We start from the raw sequence: 17,463 nt of genomic DNA, 5'->3' as shown, positions 1-17,463 counted from the left end.
ATTTCCTGTATTTAGTATATGTGTTAAGCTTTTGTTGTATATTTCCGTGTGTAAATACCATGGAAGGAACCACTGCTTCTAAGATCTAACTATTAAGTACTGCCCAGCAGAAGTAAGCTTATCATTTTCCTTAGGTAACTGTTTGGTCCTTGCCACATGGTTTGACTAAATTAGGGTCAGATCTTATTATCTGGGCATTTATTACGTTTTCCTGTATTAAATTTTATTCAGCTAAATGGTTTAACGGACATTACATTCTTAGTCATTATTACACATACTTCGTAAATTTTTTTAAAGGTTTTTTAAAAATTTGATGGCATATTAAGAGGCCTTATGCAGGCCATTTGCAGAGAAAGTGGCCAATAATATTTGCTCAGCTTGTTTCTTTGGCCTATGTTTCACTGAAGTGGTGTTTGTTAACAGTCATGGTTAGTTTCCTGAGCTTCACGCCGGTTTTTCGGCGACCGGTGTCCGCAGGGACTCGTTTATGTTACGCACTGGCTTGGTGTTTATTGGCTACCTTTGAGGAACGTCCACGATTGGATTAGCTCGCTCGTTCACGCTACTTGCTAATAAATTCTAACTTATGTGGAACTTCATGTTGTGATCAATGGAAACTTATTTAAAGTTCAACTTAAAAGTTATACATCTGCTTTGAAATATCCTTATATTGACCATGCTACGTATTTCGGGTAGCTAAGTTTTTTCTAAACTTGCTTAGCCACAAGGTACTTGCTTTATTATTATGTTATGTGAATATTTTAGAAACATTTAACCCTAATTACTGATCTGAGCTTAAATTGGGATTATACTTCCCTTGTGTGTGGACGACCTTAATCTATTTTGCTGTTTTGCTACTTGATAAAATTTTCAGCTGTTTATGTTGATTTCAGCAGTGTTTGCCCCTTTGTGTGTTAGGGGCACCTGTTTGATTAATACAAAAAAAGTTTTCCGAGAATCCTTTGTAGTTCCTCAGTTACCTTTTCTTAAATTTTCTTAGAGATATCTTTGCTGTTTGCTTTTGAGCAGCTTCTGTTTTATAAGGGAAAAAGCTTTTCTTAAAAAAAATTTTTTTCCTAGTGTATGTTTACTCGGGTACTGAGTTTTGTGGCTTGTTGAAGTAAAATCATTTGTCAAAGGCGATTATTGTAGCAAATACCTAATTAGCCTTACTCAGTGGCTCACAGTTATTTGTAATTATTGTATATATTAATTCAGTCTATTATGTGGTGGTTAAATATATGTAACCATTCAAACGACAAATGACGCTGATATTCTGGGTTCGCCCTTCCATTCTTTCCTTATCCTACCCCCTCCTGTCTTTAGGGATTACAAATATCATTAGGTATTCAGCCAGTGGATTTAGGGATATATAATTAGGATCTAAACATGCAGTATATTTGAAAATAACAGTCTTCGTACAGCAAGAAGGTCCCGCTGTTATTCTGTGGACTGTCTGTTCAGTCTTGCCTGATGACGGCCACGAAAGCCGAAAGCCGGGCGGCAACAGAATACGAAACAAGTATAGCTTGGAGCAGTACTACTGTGGGTTTCATTTCGTAATATATGTATGGTCCTCCTAGTAGGAATGTAACATGTTGTTGTTGTGTTCTCCAGTTGAACGACTGGTTTGATGCACCTCTCCTGTGCAAGCTTCTTCATCTTCAAGTAACTACTACAACCTACATCCCTCTGAATCTGCTTGCTGTATTACTCCCTTGGTCTCCCTCTACGATTTTTATCCCCCCACGGTTCCCTCCAGTACTAAATTGTTGATACGTTGATGCCTCAGAATATGTCCCGATCCCTTCTTTTGGCCAGGTTGTACGACAAATTTCTCTTCTTCCCAATTCTATTCAGTAGCCCCTCATTAGTTATGTGATCGACCCATCTAATCTTCAGCATCCTTCTGCAGCACCACATTTCAAAAGCTTCTATTCTCTTCTTCTTTAAACTATTTATCATCTATGTTTCACTTCCATAAATGGCTATGGTCCATACAAATACTTTCATAAAGGATTTCCTGACGCTTAAAGCTATACTTGATGTTAACAAATTTCTCTTCCTCAGAAACACTATTCTTTTTACCGTCAGCCTACATTTTATATCCCCCCTACTTCGACCATCATCCATTATTTTGATTCCCAAATAGCAAACTCATTTACTACTTTCAGTGTATAATTTCCTAATCTAATTCCCTCAGCATCACCTGATTTAATTCGACTACATTCCATTATCCTCGTTTTGGTTTTGTTGATGTTTACCTTATATCCTCATTTCAAGACACTGTCCACTCCGTTGAACTGCTCTTCCAAATCCTTTGTTGTGTCTTACAGAACTACAATGTCATTAGCACACCTCAAAGCTTTTATTTCTTGTCCTGGACCTTAATTCTTACTCCAAATTTTTGTTTTTGTTTCCCTTACTGCTTGCACAATATACAGTCTGCATGACATCGGGGATAGGCTACAAACCTGTCATACTCCCATCTGAACCACTGCTACCCTTTTGTGCCCCTCGACTGTTATAACTGCCATCTGGTTTCTGAAAAAACTGTAAATAGCCTTTCTCTCTCTGGATTTTACCCCTGCCGCCTTTAGAGTTTGAAAGAGAGTCAAAAGCTTTCTCTAAGTCCACAAATGCTATATACGTAGGTTTGCCTTCCCTTAACCTATCTTCTTCGGGAAGTCGTAGGGTCATTATCGCCTCGCGTGAACCTACCTTTCTCCGGAATCCAAACTGATCTTTCGTGCGGTCAACTTCTATCGGTTTCTTCATTCTTCTGTACAGGATTCGAGTTAGTATTTTTCAGCCGTGACTTAATAAACTGACATTTGGGTAATTTTCACACCCGTCAGCATCTACATTCTTTGTAATTGTATTATATTCTTATTTAAGTCTGCGGTTATTTCACCTGTCTCATACGTCTTGCTCACCAGACGGAAGAAATTTGTAATTGCTGGTTCTCACAAGGCTATAAGTAACTCTAACGGAATGTTGTCTACACCCGAGCCCTTGTTTTGACTTACGTCTTTCATTGCTTTGTCAAATTCTTGACTCAGCATCATGTCTCCCTTCTCATCTTCCTCTACGTCCTCTTTCCTTTCCGAAATATTGCCCTCAATTGCATCTCTCTTGTATAAACCCTGTAAATACTCCTCCCACCTTTCTGCTTTCTTTGCTTAGGACTGGTTTTCCTTCTGAGGCCTTGATATTCGTACAGGTGCTTCTCTTTTCGCCGAAGGCCTCTTTAATTTCCCTGTAGGCAGTATCTATCTTACCCTCAGTGATGTATACTTCTGCATCTTTACATTTGTCCTCTAGCTATTCCTACTTAGCTGGTTTGTACTTCCTGTCGATTTCACTTTTTACACATTTGTATTCCTTTTCGCCTGCTTCATTTACTGCAGTTTTATATTTCCTCTTTTCATCGATAAAATTCAATATCTCTAGTTTTACCTAAGGACTTCTATTAGTCCTCGTCGTTTTTACCTACCTGATCCTCTGCTGCGTTCTCTATCTCATCACTCAAAGCTACCCATCCTTCTTCCACTGCATTCCTTTCCCCCGTTCTTGTCAATTGTTCCCTAATGCTCCATTTTAAACTCTCTACAACTTCTTAAATTCCAGCCTTTTTGCAATTTCTTCAGTTTATTCTGCAGTTCTAACCAATCAATTGTCGTCAGAGTCCTTATCCGCCCATGTAAATGTCTTACAATTTAAAATCAGGTTCCTAAATCTCAGTCTAACCAATGTGTAATGAATCAGAAACCTCCCAGTATCTCCAGGTCTCTTCCACCTTCTCTCATGATTCTTAAACCAAGAGTTAGTTATGACTAAATTACGCTCTGCGCAAAATTCTATCAAGTGGCTCCTTCCTTTATTCATTTCCCCTCAGTCAATATTCACCTACTAATTTTCCTTCTCTTCCTGTCCCTACTATTGAATTCCAGCCCTACAACCCATGACTATTAAATTTTCGGTTCCCTTAACTATCTAAATAATTTCTTTTATCTCATGAGGTAGCATATGATTAAAGTTAAATGACCTCCTATTATTCCAGACCGAGGAATGAGAGGTTATGTAATGTGAGGGGCGATAAAAAAGTTTTTATTTGGTGGCGTTGCTGCCACGTATATGCAATGTAGCGCGACTCAGATGCGGGTATATAAACACCAACAGGTGTGTATGGTAAACACCGAAACGTGAATTATGGTGATGTTATTACTAAATGCGCCCAATCAGGACCAATGTGCTGCTGCTCATTTCTTGGCAGCTGACAGTCAAACGGACCCTTCGGAGAATGTATATCAGTCATAATGTTGGATGGTGCTCCAAGTTCAATGGTGAGTACGTGCTTGTTAATATCGCAAATGTCGTAACCCAGAAATTATGCCACCGGAAGTGGGAGTCACTCGACGATCAGCCCTATAGTCCTGATCTCTCACCATGGGCGTATCACGCCTTCGCTCCCTTAAGAAAAGTCATGAAGGGTCAACGATTTCTGTCGGAAGAGGATGTGCAAGGGGCAACTACGGACTTGTTCAAACAACAGGGCAGGTTATGTTACCAAATGGGTGTCTTGAACCTATTGCTTCGGTGGATGATTGCCTCAATGCTCAATGCGACTTTTTCTGATTGGCATACCTATTCTGGACTGTACAACTTTAGAATGGAAGCCTTCTGATCACCTCTTATATTTTAATTAAGGCAACAGACAGGCATGTGTTTTGTATGCAAACTGACCTCACCTTGAAAAATGATCAACAGGTTGAATCAGCGGCTACCAGTCACAGGAGCTATATTACTAAACTGGCGCTCCGATATAGCTGTCTATCATCAAGAATTTGCAGCTGGATGACCTGTTTTAAGGGGACATTGTACGTGAAATTCGTTGAAATTTTACATTATCTATTTTCTACTCCATAATGTACTTTGGACTTTCCTGAATATTTTGGTATAATATACGTTAAAATCAGGCAAATGTGAAACGTTCAAACAATATTTTGAATGATGACATGTGACTGTCAAATTTCGCAGCTACTGCCACAGTTGAGCAGTTATATCTTGGGAACTACACAGTCTAGAAGGCTGTGGATTGCTTCGTTTTGTGCCTACTGTTACGTCACAGAAGTTGGCATTGTGAATAAACAAATCAGTCCTTTGTTTCTGATACTAGTTTTCGTTGGGAGTAGTGTGATTATCGGATATTTTCTTAGTAAGCAAACTTCTATTGCTTTTTACACATAAATAAAATGACTAAGTCTAAACGTAACTTCAAGAAACGCAAATTTGCGGGTGACATATATGTATGACCTGCATTTTCTTCTGAAGTACTTGAAAACACATGTGCTAGCAGTGAAGGAAACAACGATAATGTTTCTGAAGCGATAATGCCCCCTAGTGCATCGAAAAGAAAGTAACTTTAGAAATGGGTGACAGTGGTAAAAGTAATGATATTATGGACAACATCATTATTCTTTCTGAAACTGTCTCTTGCTGTCTTTGTGGTGGTGAAGTTCAACTTCATGACGATAATGGAACTATGAGGTTAACTTGGGAAGTAAGGAACGATCGGCCGCGAAATGGAAAATACAGTGAAAATCTAATGAATGTTAGCACAGATGCATTGGGCACTGCATCTAGTACGCCTGTTGATCGCATCATGTCGCTCTTTCCAGTTCTGAGCTCACAGTGAGAACATAGAGGTGGCTAGAAATTAGCATCTCCCGCCAAGCCTGAGGGCCTGAGGAAAGATTTCGCCTGAAGCTATGCAGTCTGCATAACATAACTGTCATGAGTTCGTTCTACATGACAATTCTCGGCCGCACCCTACAGGGGCAATAAAGACACTCCTGCAGCGTTTTCGATGGGAAGTGTTTAATCACCCACAATACAGCCCGTAATTGGCTACCCCTGAGGTTCATCTCTGCTCAAATGAACCGCTGGCTATGAAGACAATATTTTGACATAGACAACAAGCTACAGCCCAGAGTAGAAAATAGTCGAAAAGCACTGACAGCCGTCTACTATAACAAGGGAATTGAAAAAGTGGTACAACGCTATGGCAGATGTCTAAGTCTGAGTGGCGTCTGTGTAGAGGAGTAGCTGGAAGGTGTAGCTAACCGTTGTAAATAAAACAGTTTTCATTTTCACTGTGGTTTCCATTTCGCGACCTATCGTTCTTTACTTTCCGAATTGCCCTCGTAGAATAGGTGTTGTGTCTAAATTAATCATTAAATGTCAGAAGTGCAAAATCGAAAAAGCATTTAATACTTCATAAAACTGTTCAGGTAATGAAGTGTATAAAACTAATGAGAGACTGTTCTATGGCCTTCTAAGCATTGGTAAAGGTGCAAAGGCTGGTAATGTTCTCTGCACTGTGTTGAATTTGCCAAAACCATCATCTAGATATACGAAATACGTAACAATAATTGGGGTCCCTGTAAATGCTGTGGCTGAAGATTCAGTGGTTGCTGGTACATCTGATGCTGTTGTACAACATGAAGGTGACACAGACATCAGCACTGCTATTGATGGATCCTGACAAAAGCGTGAGTTTGGTTCTATAAATGGTTTTACATCTGCAGTAAGAACTGACACCCGACCATTTTTGGATTTTGAAGTTCTCTGTAAGTACTGCCAATGTTGTAAAGTGAATCAGAAGAACAGATTACTTCATAAGCAGCAGTGTATAAAAAATTATGATGGCACAAGTGGAGGAATGGAAGTAAAAGGAGCAGTTAACATTTTCCAGCGTTCACAGAAGGAGAGAGGTGTCAGATATATGAATTACTTAGGTGGTGAAGACAGCAAGGCTTTCATTGCAGTATAAAACAGTAAGCCATATGATGTTTCTATACAAAAACTTGAGTGTGTAGGACATGTCAAGAAAAGGATGAGAACCCATCTGCATAACCTAAAAACCAAGCTAGGTAACAAAAAACTGTCTGATGGCAAACCAATAAAATCTACTGGAAGACTAATAGACAAAGTAATTGATGAATTATAGGAATATTATGAGAAGGCCATTAGAGATAATTGTGACAATTTAGAGGAGATGAAAAGAGTTGTGTGGAGCATTTTCTTTCATCAAATATCAGCCAATGAAAAGCCATCTCATGCTTTGTGTCCACCTTCACCAAACACTTGGTGTAAATATTGGCAAGATGAATTTTCTGGCACCTTGCATGAATTTACACACAGATTTTCTCTTCCTTCGGCAATAGAGAAGGCAATCAAACCTATTTACAGAGATTTGGCAAATCCTGAGCTACTAAAGAAGTGTTTACATGGGAAGACCCAGAATGTGAATGAATCCTTCAATGATGTTGTGTGGTACTGTGTACCTAAAAATGTATATGTTGGCCTTATGACTCTAAAGTTAGCAGTTTCTGATGCTGTAATAACTTTTAATTGTAGGAACTATGACAGACATAAGATTCTGGAGAAGTTAGGGGTAAGATTTGGACAGAACACAGCTAAAGGATTGCAGGAACTTTTTGAGCTTTGTGTACGTGAAGTTAGCTGCTCAGCAAATGAGAAAAGAACCAAGAAAGAAAAGGAGAAGGCAAGCACTGGGCTGTTGTGACACATCAGAAGACATAGACTGTGGGTCAGGGCAATTATAGTGCATAAAAGATGCAGAGATGTACGTCTGTATCTGAAATTGTAATAAAAAACTCTTAAACCTCAATATCCGTGAGCTACATTTTCTGCAATAAATAACCTGTTTTCATGGTAGAGACATGAAATTTTCACACCATGCCAAGTGTGAGATTAAACACATATGGAACTAGAATAATTAAAATATCCGGATTTGTTTTGTTTTTATGTTCATTTATTTACAAAATTCTATCAAAAATTTGAATGTTTGAAAAAAAAGATAACATGTCCCACAATACAATTTTAGTAATAATTATATATCAGTGTATCTTGATATGTGCATTCAATAATTATGGAAAATTGTAAGCTGATGTCTTAAAAACTTTCCAAGATAATGGGTCACAAAATTCGATCGATAATTTAGCATTGGCGGCATAGGACATACAATGTCCCCTTAAGTTAAAATGATGAGAGGTTCCCAGCGGTGGGATCTACTTTTTGAATCAGTCTCCACAGTGAAGATTAAGGTCCAAGGCATCACGCCCTGCTGCCTTACACCGTAATGAGCCTTCATTTGGGAGTAGTCAACGAGAAAAGTTTCGAAATTTGGCGTGATACTCTACAGCATCAAAAATGGAAACAATAAACACATAGTAGCGCGTAGCGTTACAGTTGAGGTATTTTCCAGTTAAGAAGTAATTTAATTCAAATAAATGAAAAAACCAAAGAAGCAATTTACTTTAAATACATGACACAGAAAGAAGAAGTTGGCGCAACCGAAACAGTTCCGTTAGTTTCCTCCATTTTCGTGAAGAATTGTTATGTTTTAATGAACGAAAGAAAAGGCACAGAAGGCAGTTGAAAAGAAAAAAAAGTAGATATGGTTTAGAATCTCGGCAGGTGTTTTTGAATATTTTATTTTTGCATCTTTATCGAAACAACATTCAATTAACTGGTTTGAATTTCATTTTTTAGATTTCTTTTCCTTTATTACGACATTGTAATCAGCATATTAACTCTATCAGTTGCCGTGTACAGGTCTTGAGGATCATAACTGAAGTCGCACATACTTCACAGAGTATTGTCCTCCATTGCTTGAGAATGAGAGCACTTCGTGAATTCCAACAAACATTACACATAATTTCAAAGCTTTCCATAACTTTCCCTCGATGACATCCCCCACAAAATAAAAAAAAGACGTAACGAACATCGTTTACTACATTTTCACTGTTCATGGAGTACAACTTCTCGAGCACGAATGATGTCTTAATTTATTAGTCTATACTGCTAATCCTTTTAACAATATATGCTTTGCTGACAAAGTACGATCATATCACCTAATGTACCTGCAAAATTATGTCATTTTAGAAGTTGTAACATCGTAGGCACTGACATTTGGTCTCCTGACTTTTCAGTAGTCTTCGGGACATAATCTGAAACTAACAAAGCCAACATAATTTCAGGCTTAACGTCAAATATTTCAAATATTTAACACAGTAATTCATTTGTAACCTGCTGTTTGAAGTTTCTTTATACGTGGGAGTTCGATACTTCAAAGAATTGGAAATTCGCACCCCTAATATGGCGGTGTGAATTTTCCGACAAGAAGTAGACGACTCTGAAGACATAAAAAGCTCTCTGGCGTAGTCAATTCTGGAAGAACCTTTACTGTATATCACAGACGTTCAGTGCACGTTCTCAGACTACAAATTGTAATGTAATATTACAGTTATGCCAACCTCTCCAGGATGAGAACATAACATACATAATGAATGTGCCAACCTCTCCAGGATGAGAACATAACATACATAATGAATGTACGAGTGGAGGTTGTAGACAAATGGTTGATAACATATGGAAGTCTGGGTCTGGCCGTCAGTGGTGCTCAGACAGCCTAAAGGTAAGGCAACCGCTCGCGATGAGCTGGAATCGGGGTTCGAGTTCATTGTCGTCATTTCCTTGTACAGCTGACGGTTGTCCATAATCGCAACTGCGAATACATTTCATGTATATACATAACAGATATGGTCGGCGCAGTGCCAGTTGCTTCGGAGGTGCATGTGTGTCCGAAGGAACATTGCCTCATACTTCTGAACAACACAGGCATTGCAATATCTTATCAACGTCTCAGATTTCTCGCCACGATGTATTACGCACTTATCGGTAATGTGTATCCTGTAAATGTAACCACTCCGAGGGCAGGCATGCATGTTAGAGGGACCTTGTAATGTTTTTAGTTTCCTTCCAACAATTTCCTAATTTTTTTCCGCTGTTAGAATATGAAATACTGTTTCAACACCTGGAGAAGCAGCTTTTCTATTAAGCCGGAGGAATTCTGCCTCCAGCTGTATCAATGAATAATAGGTGTTGGTGGAAGGGCAATACTTAAAACACCAACTCTGCACTTACGTCTGATTGATACTCATGCTGATCGTTTATTTTAAGTATGGTTTGTTTCAGTTACTACATTTTTAAATTACTTTAGACCGTCGTTGCGCAAATTAGAAGTAACATTGTAGCGCTACGCTTTTGAGAATTTCGTTTTATTCTCTGCATACAATCGTTTTTTTTCTTTTATTTTTATTTTTCGGTTTTATTACAACACACTTGTTGCTAGGTCAGATTTAACTCATAAATCCTTCGTTGCAATCTGATGGACTCTAAAAGTTATGATCCATATCGAACACCTCATGTCTACAACAAAACTTAGTTACCGAGGTTCCTGATATGAAAGCAATCACACACCTTTCATCCAAGAGCTTCTCAGGACAATAGAAGTACGCAGTATTCACTTGTAAAACCTGAGAAAGAGCTGTAGTGGGAAGGTCCATGTTGAGCCCATTCTGCTTTTTTGTAACATCTCTGACGATGTCATCAATGACATCACAACTCAATATTGCAAGAGTCCTACAGGCCAATTACCCTATGTATAAAATGGTGAGAAATTCAAAATAGCTCAATTGTCCACAGTATAAAATCCTAGATAGCAGGTATAAAATCAAAGATGACTATCCAAGATGGTGGACCTGGCGATAAAAGCACAGCCCTATGCCATCAGAATCCTGATGGTTGACTTAGGTGTATATGCTTGTCAGGTCACTTTGGGTAGGAAATGATACCAAAATGGTGGCTTGGTTTCCCTCCGACATCACATACCACTTGCCCTATGTTTAAACTCGTGGTAGCCCAGTTGTCCCAAGTTCAAACAATTTTATCCACTTCTCTGATGTCAAAGTTCATTGACACAGCTTGTGTGTTTAAACATTTTTTCACACCCAGTTTTCAGTTCATTGTGCTATTCCAACAACAGCCATATTTAGTTTACAACACAAGACACTTTCTAAATTTAGATTTCGTCGGCTATTCTACGAAATCTATGTGTCCTAATTCCAAAATGATTGAATATTCATAACATTAAAATGTGCGAAGTTTGAAATGGAGGGAAGCCCACTGTTGCAACCTGTATAGTTGACAAACAACAGCCACTGCCATGTGTGTGTAGTAGAATAGGAAATGAGTGTGGGGAGGTATGCAGTAGCATTTTATTTGTTCAAAGATTTGCCACTCACAATGGTCCAGTCGCAGAACTCGCAAGGACCTCGCCCAATCCTTGCAGCAGTAAACATCCACTCCGCGTCATGCTGGACTGGGCTGGCAGAGACTGGCACGCCACTTGTGTCGAGCTAGGGGTCACCAACGACTGACTGTATGATCCACGGTCGTCCAGAGTAATATGACAGAGTACGGTCAATGGGGTATTGCCTTGCTGACTATACCGTACTACAACCCCAGGCTTCTCAATCCAGTATACACAGCCACTTTCACCAATGCGATGCTTGTCAGTCCTCACAGGACAATTGTGTCATTATGCTGCGTCATGCAGAATGGAATGTGGCTAGATGCCTGTCACTCCTTGCTTCCTATTAATAGTTTCGGCCTAAGAGCTTTCACGAGCCCTCAAGTCTAACGAACTATGGGAAGCCGGCCCACTTTCACCTTGCTGACTACTTCTGCCACAACACATCGCGCAGCTATACAGTCGCAGCCAATAGACATTTGATTCAACTTACCGTATGATTACATGATGGTGCGGTAATACATGGCATACCGTTAAGTTCATCGCACATTCATTTCATTAACATTGTTTTCAAGTTATTTCTCATCTCCCATTATAAAAAACTCACGAAAATTATCGAACATAAAAGATTCTTTTAGATTTCTGGTGGAGGTAGCCACAGCTTTAAGAGAATATCAATTTTTTGTCTTTTATTCCACACGCGGATTTATTGCTAAGACATTAAACATCTCTGTAGCTGTATGATGCAATATTCTAGCGCCACTTGCGACCTTTGTTGGAATTTTTGTTAAGAAATTGAAAAGGTAAAGTGACAGCCACATTCCAGTTCAATTAAAATTTACTCGTACATCACCTATGATATTTCCTAGTACTATACTTTAATTGTCACTTTCCGTTTTTTTCGTAAACGTTTCCTGTCATATACCAAAATAAACATTGTGCGGGCTTGTGTCACGCCGAATTACCACTGTATAGCATGTAAATGGCACACAGACATTATATCAAGCAGATTTTCGCTAGCGCTCTTGGTCCTCCAATCTTATTCTTCCCTCTTCACACTTGAAAATATTGTATATCACCGACTTTTTCCTATAACTTACGCCTATTTTCTGCAGAATTTCGAAAATGTTGCATCACTTGACACTGTCGAACGCTTTATCCAGGTAGACGAATCCTAAGAACGTGTCTTGAATTTTCTTTAGTCTTGCTTCCATTACCAACAGCAATGTCGGAACTGCGTCTCTGGTGAATTTACCTTTTCTAAAGTCGAACTAATCGTCGTCTAAGACATCCTCAATATTCTTTTCCATTGTCCGGCGTAATATTCTAGTCAGCAAATTGGATGCGTGAGCTTTTAAATTCATTGTGCAATAATTCTGGCATTTGTCTGCTCTTGCAATCCTCGGAACTGTGTGGATGATTTTTTTTTTGTAAAGTCAGATGATATTTGCCAGAACCATACATTGTACAAACAAAGCGAGTAGTCTGTTCAAAAAGATTTAGAGCTTGCAGCCGGTCGTCGTAAACTTCATTGCACGATATTTCGGCTGGACAACTGCCAGCCATCTTCAGGTGAGCCGAACGAGGACTGACGAAGACGCTCTCCGCTCCAGCTTATATAGTGCGCTGATAGTACTGTTGTCGCCTGTATTCTTGCCAAAGAAGACTGTTATTGCCAACTTTTGAGAGTGATTTTTGAACTATCTGAGAACTTTTTTTGTATGGATGTGTGTGAGTGTGTTTTTGTGTGAAACAATATTTATTTTGGTGTGCTTTCTTTGTGGCTGCTTATGTGAGAGGGACGATTTCTATCTTGTCATTTCTGTTATTAAGTGTAGTAGGGAGTCTGTACTGATGTGTATTTGCTCATTTATCACACGATTGTTTCAGAACGGCTTTCTGAATGTGGAAGTTTTCTTGCATTTGTATAAGGTCTTTGTCCTGGTTGTTTAATCTAATTATTTTCATTTCTTGTTCCCTGTTTGTAGGTTGGCGATTATGGTGTTTTAAATGTTCTGCACATGTGGAATGGTTTGTTTCGTACTTCCAACACCTGATATGCTTCCAGAAGGAGAAATTCACTCTGCAGCGGAGTGTGCGCTGATATTAAACTTTCTGGCAGATTAAAACGGTGTGCTGGCCCGAGACTCGAACTCGGGATCTTTGCCTTTAGTGGAGAAGTGCTCTACCAATTGGTCTGCCCAAGCACGACTGTCGACCTGTCCTCTCAGCTTCAGTTCTGCCAGTGTCTTGTCTCATACCTTCCAAACTTCACAGAAGCTCTTCTGCGAACTTTTGCCTCTGTGAAGTTTGGAAGGTAGGAGACGAAGTACTGGCAGAATTGAAGCTTTGAGGAGAGGTCGTGAATCGTGCTTGGGTAACTTAGTTGGTGGAGCACTTGTCCGTGAAAGGCAAAGGGGCTGAGCTCGAGTCTCTGTCCGGCACATAGTTTAATCTGTCAGGAAGTTTCACTGGATATGTTCTTTGCACTGTGTTTTAAACTTCCTGTATGTCATATCTATGTATACGGCATCACAACTTTGACATTCAAGTCTGTATAGTCCTGATCCCTGGAATTTATCCCTCTTGGTATTGGTTGCCTTAAGTGTGACTGGATGTTTTGCCCAGTCTTGTATCAAATGTGGAAGCCCTGTCTCTTTAGTATGTTGGCAACTCTGTGTGTTAATTTATTTGTATTAGTCATAGTGTACCATCTGGTTCTTTTCTGTGTGATGTTGTCATTGTATGTGTTCGTTGAGCGTGTCTGTGAGTTTGCAGCTTGTGAGTTGTCTTGTATTTTGGATGTGTTGTGTTGGTTTTGTATTTGTGTTTTCGGTTTTTGATTGCTCCTGTTTACTACATGTGTCATACCCATTGTTCCTAGCTATTTGTATGATCTTACTCATTCATTTTTCATAGTTTCTTTTGTTGAGTGGGATCCTGTTTAAGCTATGTAATACACGTTTTAAAAAAAGCACACCAAAATAAACATTATTTTTCACAAAAACACACTCACACACATACCCACAATTCCATACACAAACAGTTAACACATACATTGAAAATTCCCCTCGAAAGTTGGCAATAACATTCGATCTTCGGCAAGAACACCCTGCAGTCAGCAACACAAACCAAAACAATACATAAAAATAAATATTCAGTTCCTGGTGCTGTGAAATGTTGAAAAAACTCCAAGAGTCAGTTATAAGAAGAGAAACGGCACCAAAACTGGAACAGAAACATAATATGTAGAAAATCGTCCACGCATCCTGTTAGTATGACTTAAAATATTACTACCAGCCACCAGAACTGTTTTTAACCTATAGGTACATGACCCCAAAATGTAAAAAAGTAAAAATGTGGACGTATTCCAGTCTGCTGACGATGCGCTGTGGAGAAGAAAGGCGAAACGCGTGTGGCACGAAAACTGTTTCATTCAGTTGTAGTCAGACGGTTCAAAAAGTAAAAATTGTCAGTATACCGTAAAATTACTGAAAGCTGTTTTGACTTTTCTGTCTGCTGAATCAGTCCTTCCCACACTCATTTTTTTCCGATTCCCTCAAGTTTTTCATGCAGCCATTACCCCTTAGCTTCCGTGCAATTCCTATTTATTTCATTCCTAAGTGACTTGTATCTCCGAATCCCAGAATATCCCTGAACATTGTACTTTTTCCTTTAATCGATCAGCTGAAGTATTTTTTTCTGTTACAGACGGTTTCTTCGCAACTATAATCTTTGTGTCTATGTTTGGTCTTTTTACGGATGTCCATTCCTCTTCAACTGAACTGCCTGCTAATACATTCCTTGCAACAGTATCTATACCCTCAGGGAGCTCCCAGCGCATCTCTTCATTCCCTTGTACTTCTGTATCTCGCTTCTTTGCAAATTAATTTTTCCTGGTTAGTCTCTTCAGCACAGTGTTAATCCTACTACATTGTGATCTGAGTCTTTATATGCTTCTGGATACACCTTACAATCCAGTATCTCATTTGGGAATCTCTGCCTGACCGTGATGTAATCTAACTGAAATCTTCTCGTACTTCCCGACCTTTTCGAATTATACCTCCTCTTCTTGTGATTCTTGAACATGGTATTCGCTTTACTAACTAAAATTTAGCGCATAACTCAATTAACCTTTCTCCTCTTTCAATCCTAGTACCAAGCCAATACCCTCCCATAATCCTCTCTTCTACTTCTTCCCCTACAGCCGTATTCCAAACCCTCACGACTATTAGAATGTCGTCTCAACGTACTGAACTACACGTTCCGTATCCTGATATATTTTCACTATCTCTATCTTCGGCTTGCAGTGTCGGTATGTATACTTAAACTATCGTTGGTGGTTTTGGTTTGCGATTGATTCTGATGAGAACAAACCCATCACTGAAACTGAGCCTTATCATTTCCCTTTTCAGATTATCTAGCTTCCCTACCACGCTCAAGCTTCTGATATTCCAGCCCTGACTCGTAGAACGTTATTCTTGTTTATTCAGTCTTTTTCTCAGGGTCACCTTTTCCAAAATAATCCTACGTATGACAGCAAAATTAGTGTCGGCTGAGGAATAATACCGACATATGTCATTGTTGATGTATCTTTTAACCAAATTTGAATATAGCTCTAGCTTTAACTGTAAAATTTCTGATCCAGACCCAACAAAGATAGCAATATCCACTGAAATACGCCATAATGCAGCCAAGAGGATACTGGAAGCATAAGTAATATTATTACACAGGGTATAAAAGATAAAAATTAAAATCCTCCATATGTTCTTACAACGTCCACCAGCAATCTAAAATGAATCCCTTATGTTCAAACATTTTGGTGGCTTTTTTGGAACAGGACACCGAAAAGTTGTCAAAACTATCATAAAGAAATAAATGTTAGATCCGTTAAACAACTATGTCATGTAGTATCGAGTCATCAAATAACTATACTTTATTGGAATCGTTTCAGATATATTATCTGAAAAATTTAATAGCAGCCTGCAGATAACTAAGTAGGCTGTGAGGCTATGTAATGTCGTATCTCTTACACTTGAGCTGTCCAGCACAGTAGGACGCTCTCCCGTTCTAAAGTTAGAGCACAGTTGTGTGTATAGCTTTAAAAATGCGATTGCTTTCCTTCATGATACATTGTGATAGTAGCCACTAGCAGAATGGCAGCGAGCAAGCTCTTCTGAGTTATATGCACTTGCGACTTTAATGAAAGTTCTTAAGCAAGTGTGTGGCCACATGGCAAACCGCATGACGTGGAGTGGGAATGCAAACATCCTGCGAGCTCCGACACAGATTTCTGTGGTGATTGTGGCCGCGTACAGTAAGCCATGCAGCTGTGGCGTCTTGTAAGATGTCGTCGGCAGGAATGCACTCCACTACCCATACTGAATTAAGAATACGACGCGCCAACGGTAGAGCATCAGAGTATGGCCTATAATCTGTCTCTGGCTGACAGCAATGCCAACTACCATGCGTGCAGATAGCTAGTCGGGAGTGTCTCGAGGCTACTAATCTGTTGCGCCATGTAAGCCTGGTCAAGAGACTGTTGACTGCTGCGGTGTGGTGTTGGCACAGTCCTTGCTAGTTCTGTGAGCAGACCGCTGCGAGTCTAAATAAATCAAATTTAAGAACATACCTCCCAACATTTCTATTCTATCCACTACATACACACACACAGGCCCAAGAGGCAGCTGTTGCCACAGTGGGATTTTAAACTTATGGTAAGAGGATGTTTGAATGCCTCACAATTTTAAACACAGAGAATGTGAATTTTACAATTTATCGTAATTTTTACTAAGGACAGGTGAATTTTTTTCAGATCCTTCCATTTTTAAACTTAAGGGAAATGGGCTCTTGGTTTGTAATCGTAAGATGGCAATTATTTAAACAGTGCAAGTAAGCTGGCTGCCTGGTGGAGGAAATTGAGCAAACATGCAAACTGTGTCACTGAAGTTGGACATCAGATGGTAGGGGATACTGTTTGATCGTAGGACAACTGGGCTACCATCAGTTTAAACTTAGGACAACTGACTTTTGACGTCACAGGATGGCCTAGCAACTATCTAGATTGCAGGAGTATCCACAAGTCAGCCATTTTGGCTTCTGAAATCATAGGGAACTGTTTCGCTCAGCCGTCTTCGATTTTATACTTAGAATAAACTAATAAACTGGTTATTTTGAATTTCCGGTAATTTTTTGAAGTTACTCCCATTTTAAACATACGGAACTGAGCCTATGACGTCAGAATGAAAGTGTGAGAAATTTGCCAATGTTTCATTTAGATG

The sequence above is a fragment of the Schistocerca nitens genome, chromosome 8 (assembly GCF_023898315.1).
Source record: "Schistocerca nitens isolate TAMUIC-IGC-003100 chromosome 8, iqSchNite1.1, whole genome shotgun sequence".
In the NCBI taxonomy this organism is placed as follows: Eukaryota; Metazoa; Arthropoda; class Insecta; order Orthoptera; family Acrididae; genus Schistocerca; species Schistocerca nitens.
Note: the sequence above shows the minus strand (reverse complement) of the source record.